Here is a 9,452-nt window from a genome sequence, read left to right on the forward strand (position 1 = left end):
AGGTTCGCACGTCATTCGGCTGGCAAGGGCTCCGCCCCGGGCGGGGAGCGCTAGGAGGAAGAGGTGTTCTGGGACTCGTCCCTCTTTCATCTCCTTGGCGGTGCTTAAGACTGAATTGTGCTTTCGGGTCATTATCACTTGTCTGTTGTTGCTTGCTTCCCACAGCAGCAGAATGAGAACGGTTTATTTAGTTAATTGGCATCAGAGACCAAGTGGAACATAGTCCTTGAAAAACGCCACTCTCCTTTCTAAAATACTAGTTAAAAGTTACGCAAGGTTTTTAGTTCATAAAACTAGATATCAGTATAAATGCTATACAAAGAACACTAGTCTATAGAATCTATTAAATTGTTCAGTACTTCTTGCGGTTGCTGTATTATCTAAAAGTTTTCTTATAAGAAAGACACTAGTGTCTAGAAAAGCACCTGGAGTATAGGAAGGACTGGATATGTAATTAGCTATTAGAGTCTATTTGAGTAGATAAGAACTAAGAATTTTAAAAGGAAGGTTTGTTTAAAGCCCAAACTAAAAGAGTTAATAAAAAGATTTATGGTAGTCAATATTCATACCATTTTGTTGACGTGGGTTTTTGATTTGAACATAGTAACAGCTATGAAACTGATGCTGACCTCATGATGTGTGCAGCTGCTATGCACAATATAACTGGGTTTTAAATTACCCAGTGAAGAAATTCAAGATACCATACTCTTGTTTTCCTCCAGAATGAAACACAAAAACAAACTGGTGTTTGTTGAAGACAAAACAAACTGTTGTTGATATTCTAAGGTGTTCTGCATCTTGAAAGCTTCCATCAGCTTTTCATGCTCTACGACCCCGTCCCTTACTTTGTCACAGTTCGGTTAAATGGGACACAATATATTTATATAATTAGAAAAATGAATTTTTTGAAAATAAGTCTACTGGAAGCTGCACACATAACGGCTCTACTCCTGTTTTAGCTATTTCATATGCTAACAATACCAGAGTAAATGTCCTATTTGAACTCTGAAAATACAGTCATTCTCAGTTACCACCCTAACTAAATCTCAGCCCTGAAGGTCACAAATGTGGTATTAAATTCCTGGACCCCCTTGTCTGCACTTAGTAAGTCATGCCGTGGTATACTTCTGACAAAACCCCCACCTTTATCTATGAAATATAATATTATTGCTTTGTGTGAGCAAAACAAATAAGGGACATTTATAGAGCGCTTACCCTGTGGCAGGCACTTAACATGTGCCATGTGCTTTACAGGTTTTACCTTATTTAATCCTCATAACAACCTATGAGGTTGTTAGCGTGATTATTTGTCTTTACAGATGCAGTGTCCAAGATTACACAGCTAGTAAATACTGGACCCAGGATGGAACAGGAGCCAGTCTGGCTCCCAGTGGCCTGCTTTTTTAGCCACCATATTTTATTGCTTACATAAGCGGACATCCAAAAGCATAAATGCATCTGTACCTTTACAGATGCATTGTCTATTTACATCAGAACCCATAACAATCACTTATTTTGAATAAATATACTGTTGCCCATATACTGTAGGGTTTACATCAGAACCCATAACAATCACTTATTTTGAATAAATATACTGTTGCCCATATACTGTAGGGTTTACATCAGAACCCATAACAATCACTTATTTTGAATAAATATACTGTAGCCACTCTGCCTATTGACATCAAACCCATTGCTTGTTCTTAGCAGACGGCTATAAACAACAGAAAAGGCATACATATAAATTCTATCTAGAAGCTGCTATTTATATTGTTGATCATGAATTAACAAAGCTGTCACTTGAGCTGGAGAAAAGATAGATTCATTTTACGTTCTGATCTTGTGTGTGCACACATATGCATGAGTGTGTTGGGTTTCCACCGAAGGCACTCTATATTCCTTGCTCATGGTGTTTTGTACCCCTTTATTTAATAAATTATGATAATTTGTTGATGTGCATCCTCCCCATAAGTTCTGGGAGAAAAAAGGAATCAAAGGCGCTAAACTGATTTCATCCATGAGAGAGTACAGATATTTCACCAGAAAATAAATAAAACTTAGAGTAAAACCTTAAAAAATATAGTGTAAAGGAATTAGCTCCCAATGTGCATGGGAATCTTACCGACTTTCTTTTCATTTTAACAGTATTTGGAACCTGGGGGCACCTGGGTGGCTTAGTCGGTTAAGTGTCTGACTTCAGCGGGGGCCACAACCACGAGGTTTGTGAGTTTGAGCCCTGCATCGGAATGTCTGCTGGTAGCACAGAGCCCACTTCAGATCCTCTTTTCCCCCTCTCTTGGCCCCTACCCTGCTTGTTCGCTCTCTCTCTCTCTCTCTCAAAAATAAACATTCAACAAAAACAATTTTTGGAATCTGCACAATTTCTGCCAGAACTGAACTCTGGCACAGGGTGATTTGAGGCTACCACTGGCAGCATGCAGAGTAAGCAAAATACGGTGCCACTCTAGGATACGGGTCATTCACAATATCACATGGCCCTAACCATACTCCCCTACCTCCTGCCATTTTCCACCTGCAATACTTACAGTTATCTCCAGAGAACTCTCTAGTTGATGTAAACATGCAACTCAAACTAGACAGCACATTACAAAATCACTTCTGGGCTAAGATATTGGAAAAGCTGGATATCATTTTGGCAGAAAGTAGTGAGCTAAGAATTCAGCAGAAAAGGTGAACTTTGACTGAGGTGAAGGAACATGGAGGAACTGTGTACACACTACACACTGTTAAATAAAATTTTATCCAAACAGTGGGTAACTACTGGATGTTATTAAGCAGGGGAGAGATAAAACTGGATATTTGTGCTGGAAGAATAATTAATGACTACGTAGAAGTTAAATTGGAAACAGACTTTGGTCTGAGACAAGCTAACTGGTGTCTGCGAAATCCCAGGATTCCAGAAACATTCCACAGGCGTAAGTGACAGGTCTTGGTGCCTGACTGAATGTGTCTGGGGGAGGGGAGCATGATGGAGAGAAGGAAGAAAGATAACTGAGGTTTGTAGTGTGAGCAAGTATGTGGATAGTAAAGTCATTAAACAAAATAGGGGTAGTGTGAGCGTGAGGGCTGAGCTGGTGGATGTGCGTTAGATATGCCAAGGGGACATGGAGGCCTCCACCCAGGAGACCAGCAATGGCACTAAGTTGAATAACTAGGGAAAGTGCATTTCCAGTATCTACTATGCATAATAATTTTATCCAGAGGAGAATTAAAGTATCTGGGGAGTGAGTGACTGGGGAGGAAAAAATTTAAAGCTGAGGAGGAAACTCTGGAAAGCAAAAACAAAGGGAAGGAGCAAGAATGTCTGGCCGAATCTTGCTTCTGTTGGGTAATCTTGTTTTCAAGTTTGTATAGATTTCTTCAAATGGCCCATGAGGTGAAGGCAGCTATTTCAAAGCCCGGAACATCCTGGTACACAGTTATTTGAGGCTCCCTTTGGCTTCCATCCCTCCTGGCAGTGAGATTAGCTGCTCTGCTGACCATTACAGTTCCTGGAAATGAGGACAGTGAGGTTGTCTCAGAGGAGGCTTCTCCTCTGCCCTGATTCCCTAGGGCGTGTGTACTGTCACACTGCAGAGACATAGACTGGCTTGTGCTGGGTGAGAACACTTCTCTCCTAAGGTTATATGGTTCAGAAAAATGGAGACAACTGCTATTGCTCCCCCTACTCCTATTGATAAAACATTTAGAGCTTGGACCGACCGCAGTGCATGAGGGTCCTTTGTGGAATTCCTCTCTTAAGCCGGGAGTGTAACTTCGCCATGTGCGTACCATGGTTACTAATTACCTTTATTAAGGATTCACTTCTCAAACGTCTCGGTCATTTTGGTGCTCATTATTTGAAAGTCGCTAGCAGGAATGGATGGTGAAAATGGTCATAGGGTGCTTAAAATACTCAAGATGTTTTATAAAAGATGTGGTAATGAAGAGTCATCAATAAATTTTAAAAAATATGTGATCTAAAAAATTAATAAATAGGGGTGTCTGGGTGGTTCAGTCAGTTATGCTTCCAACTTCGGTTCAGGTAATGACCTCACTGTTCGTGAGTTTGAGCCCCGTGTTGGACAACTCAGAACCTGGAGCCTGCTTCGGATTCTGTGTTACCCTCTCTTTCTGCCCTTCCTCTGCTCGTACTGTCTCTCATAAATAATAAATAAAATTTTCAAAAATTTGTTTTAATTAATAAATAACATCTAGCAAATTAGAGGTATACTGGTAGATGAAACAGGAAGCAAACTAAACATTTCCAATAAAACTGATAAGGAAAAAACAGTTAACAATATTCCTAAGGGGCTTCTGCGTAAAACGCCTTTCCCCTCCTGTTTTGCTGCAAGATGTGAGACTAAAATAAGGGAAGGCTTCTAGAAACCTTTGGCTGATCAGAAAAGATAGGAAAGCCAAGTTAAGTCTTTCTTACTAGTTAATATTTTAAAATATTTGCTGTTTGTGAACATGACACAAAATAAGCCACTGACAATTAGTTAAATTGAAACTAGAGCAAAGCTAGAAGACTTAATGGCTGCACAGAAGTGGTCAAAGGTACAAAATTATGCAAGGGTAGTTTCAATTATGCAAGATGACTAAATCCCAGAGGTCTCCTATATAACATAGTGCCAATAGTTGACAATACTAAAACTTTGCTAAGAGAGTAGGTCTCATGTTAAGTGTTCCTATCACACACACACACATAAAAAAGAGGGCAGCAGGAAAGTTTTGGAGGTGATGGGTATGTTTATGCCATAGATTGTGGTGATGGTTTCATGGGTATACACTTATATCCCAAATCATCAAATTGTATACATTAAATATGTATGGCATCTTGTATGTCAGTTATATATGAATAAAGCAGTTTATTTAAAAAGAAAACAACAAAGAATTGCCTGCAAGAACCCAAAAACCTTCAAAGGGTTGTACATATTTCTCCCATAGCATGGTAATTTCCAAGTTAAAAAGTTTTCAGGGACTCTAATAAACTCTAAGCATAGATCCTAGCTTAATTTAAGTAATGGCTGAAAACATTTAAATATGAGTGGTCATAGTACAAATTATTGTTAATTTTACATTTTTAAAACATGCCTCTAAATTGTGTGTCTTGTGTTAATGTACCATCAAGGGACATGGATCTCATCCTGCCCTGACACTTTATCTGTGTCTGCTCAGGCCACCCTGTAAATTAAATTGGACTCAGTTATGTGTAAGACCCATTCTAGAATAAAGATACTCCCCCAGCCCCAGGATCCTATCCTTTAATCATCCTACTTATCTGCTTCAATAAAACATTTTATTTTTAAAGCACGGTTTGGCAGTAAGCCATGCTTTTTGGTTTGATTTAGTTGATCACAGAAGAAGAAAGGACACAGAACACTCCAGATTCTGGTTGTTTCTTTCCATCCCTGTTTTCCTTTTGATCTTTTATTTTCTTAAAAATATTTTTTTAATGTTTATTTTTGAGAGAGAAGCACGCATGAGCGGGAGAGGGACTGAGAGAGGGAGACAGAGGATGTGAAAGTGGACTCTGTACTGACAGCATAGAGCTCCACCCTGGGCTCGGACTAACCAACCGCGAGATCATGACCTGAGCCAAAGTCAGACACTTAATCAGCTGAACCACCTAGGCGCCCCTGACATCTTCTTTTCAAATGACATTTTGTTTATGTCTTTGTACATATCTAGTATGCGTACACACTAGAACAGTGCCTGACATATAGTCCTGCAAGCACTCAAAAATGTCAGCTGATGTTATTAAAATATTAGCATTATTTTTTTTACCTGTTCACCATAAAAATCAGAAAAGTCAGCAAAACACAAAAATAACAAAAATTATTTATGATTCACAATCTCATTCGTATGATTATTGCTATGGAATAAAAACAATTACCATGGAGGTACTTGTGCTTGCAGACTCTCCTCTCTCTCTCCTCTCTGTCTCTCTATGTGTGTACCTACATGTGTTATGTGCGTGTTACAAATGTAGTCTGTTTGTGGCTGGGGCCCCCTTTGTGGCTCCTATGTTTGTTCTTTTTTCATCTTTAGGCCAGACTGCTACATTAAATTCAAGTGCACACCACTGGTGATGATTACAGTTTTTACTGAATGCTTTGAAGGGAGAGAAAGACAGCATCACATCATACGTCACAGTGTAAAATTTCCTTAGACTCTTTCAGCTTCGCTCTTCCCCCCCCCCAAGTCGCTCTCCCTCTGACAGTGCCTTATCTCTCCCCTCCCGTGTACCACTGCCTCCATGGCTGCTCCAGCTGCCTCTGGTCCCCCTGCCCACAGGACTGCCCAAGGGTTTATTTATTCAGCAGAACCCTCAAACCAAGGCTCTTCAAGACAAACATCAGCCACCTGTTCACTGTACCAGGGTGAGTCAGTTCATCTGTGTACATGTACTTTGACACATACCAGTGGGAAAGGATGTCCCTAATTCTTAAGTTTAATAATTATCTTTCGAGTCAGGAGAGATAAAAGAAAAAGAACCTGGCAAATCCAAGCAGTGGGTGCCAGTGCACTGACTCTCTGACCCCCAAAATGATCCACGAGCTCACCATCAGCTCATCAGAGTGTACTCTAAGCGTTCGGGGATGAAGGTCCCAAGATGATCTTGGCACCCTGGTCCCTCAACATGTCCTTTGGATATCTGAACCCAGGGAAAGCCTTCCCCTTGTATCTCTCCATTTAAAAAAGTTCAGGTAGCGGCACTGGGTGGCTCAGTCGATTAGGTGTCCGACTTCACCTCAGGTCATGATCTCATGGTTCTTGGGTTCGAGCCCTGCATCGGGCTCTGTGCTGACAGCTCAGAGCCTTGAGCCTGCTTCAAATTCTGTGTCTCCCTCTCTCTCTGACCCTCCCCTGCTCACACTGTCTCTCTCTGACTCTCAAAAAAAAAAAAACAAAAAAACACATAAAAAAAAAAGAGAGGGGCATCTGGGTGGCTTACTCAGTTGAATGTCTGACTCTTGATTTCAGCTCAGGTTATGGCCACATGATTCATGAAATTGAGCCCTACGTCAGGCTCTGTGCTGACATTGAAGAGCTTGCTTGAGATTCTCTCCCTCCCTGTCTGTCCTTCCCCCACTTGCACACACCTACACATGCATCCTCTCTCTTTCAAAATAAGTAAACATTAAAAAAATTGATTGAGAGAAATAAATATATTCTGAGGGAATTTATAAGATTGATAAATATATAAAACATGGAACTTTTCTGAGTATAAAAGTATATTAATATATATGGTTAGAAATGATATAAGTGATTAAATCATCATGCAGATAAATGTTTTAAAAATACTTTGTATTAATTGGTCTATAAGGTAAAAATATTGTGGCAAAGGATTCCACGTTTACCCTCTACTACTCATTCCAGAGAAATTGGTCACCGTCCCTTCCATATTGCCACTTATTTTTTTATGATGAAATATAGAACTGATCAAAAGAGGGGCATCCAGGGGCGCCTGGGTGACTCAGTCGGTTAAGCATCTGACTTCGGCTTAGGTCATGATCTCAGGGTTCATGGTTTCGAGCCCCAAGTAGGGCTCTGTGTTGACAGCTAGCTCAGAGCCTGGAGCCTGTTTCAGATTCTGTATCTTCCTCTTTCTCTGACCCTCCCCTGCTCATGCTGTCTCTCTCTCTCTTTCAGAAATAAATAAAACATAAAAAAAATTTTTTTTAAATACTTGGTGTATTAATATGTTAGAAATAGGGGCGCCTGGGTGGCTTAGTCGGTTAAGCGTCCGACTTTTGCTCAGGTCATGATCTCGCGGTTCGTGGGTTCGAGCCCCGCGTCGGGCTCTGTGCTGACTGCCAGCTCAGAGCCTGGAGCCTGCTTCAGTCTGTGACTCCCTCTCTCTCTGACCCTCCCCTGCTCACGCTCTCTCTCTCTCTCTCTCTCTCCCCCCCCTCCTAGAAATAAATAAAAATATTTAAAAAAAAAATGTTAGAAATAAATTGCACTAGGGGCGCCTGGGTGGCTTAGTTGGTTAAGCATCCAACTTTTGCTTAGGTCATGATCTCGCAGTTCGTGGGTTCGAGCCCCACGTCGGGCTCTGTGCTGACTGCCAGCTCAGAGCCTGGAGCCTGCTTCAGTCTGTGACTCCCTCTCTCTCTGACCCTCCCCTGCTCACGCTGTCTCTCTCTCTCTCTCCTAGAAATAAATAAAACATTAAAAAATTAAAAAAAAAAAAAGAAATAAATTGCACTGAATTGGCAGTTAGGTGAACATGACTCATTTGGTAAGGATGTGTCTTGGAGCGCCTGGGTGGCTCAGTTGGTTAAGCTTCAGCTCAGGTCATGATCTCACGGTTCGTGGGTTTGAGCCCTGCGTCAGGCTCTGTGCTGACAGCTCAGAGCCTGGAGCCTGTTTCAGATTCTGTATCTCCCTCTCTCTCTGACACTCCCCTGCTCACGCTGTCTCTGTCAGAAATAAGACATTAAAAAAAAAAAAAAAGGATGTGTCTTGGTCACCAAGATTCTTGGAAACACAGATCTAACAAAAAGGGTGAGACTGCACAGTTCAAAATTCCTGTAGCCACAAGAGCAAAAAACAGAAGTGAAATTTGGGAAGAATTTATGCAACAACCAGTGATTAAGGTCAAGGAGAAGGGTTGGATTTGTGAATAAAAGGGTGTTCCTGAATCTCAAGAACATTTGGGGGGCACCTGGGTGGCTCAGTCAGTTAAGCATCCGACTTCCATCCAGGTCATGATCCTATACTTCGTGGGTTCAAGCCCCGTGTTGGCTCTGTGCTGACAGCTCAGAGCCTAGAGCCTGCTTTGATTGTGTGTGTCTCTCTCTCTCCCTCTCTCTCTCTCTGCCTCTCCCCGTTTGTACTCTGTCTCCCAAAAATAAATAAATATTTTTTTAAAAAAAGAACATTTGGAACACAGTGGCTTTTTTTTCCTACTGCCATTGTTACAACAGCATAAATAAACTAAATGTTCCTGGATAGGCATTATTTCCACGTGTCCTATCCAGAGGCAGATATATCATGAAGCTTAATAGAGCCTAAGCTTCAAGGCCCAAAAAGGGCTTAGAAATCATTTCACGTGGTCATATGTTTAAACAAAATTTGAAGAAGATATTTCAATCACAGTCACTTAAGACCACTATCTCTTTCTGTTCTGACTTTCCCTCTGAAACTTTCCCTTGGTCATGTCACATTGAAATGGCCATAAACATTTTGGGATCCATTTAATGGGAAGTTGAACTAAGCATACATTTGGTTTCGGTTTAGTGGAATATAATTATGTGTACTGCAGTCACTTCTATGTAAGGGAAAGTATTGCTAGTTGCCCAGGTATAGAAATGGCTTCCATTTCTGTCTGCTGTGCCAACTCACCAGGCAGCCTGTCACATGAAGGTGCAGGGCCAGAGTTCACATTAGATATGTAAAATTGTTAGGAAGACAAGAGTATATTTTCAACTTCCTGTCTA

This window comes from Crocuta crocuta, unplaced genomic scaffold (assembly GCF_008692635.1).
Source record: "Crocuta crocuta isolate KB4526 unplaced genomic scaffold, BGI_CrCroc_1.0 scaffold9, whole genome shotgun sequence".
Lineage (NCBI taxonomy): Eukaryota > Metazoa > Chordata > Mammalia > Carnivora > Hyaenidae > Crocuta > Crocuta crocuta.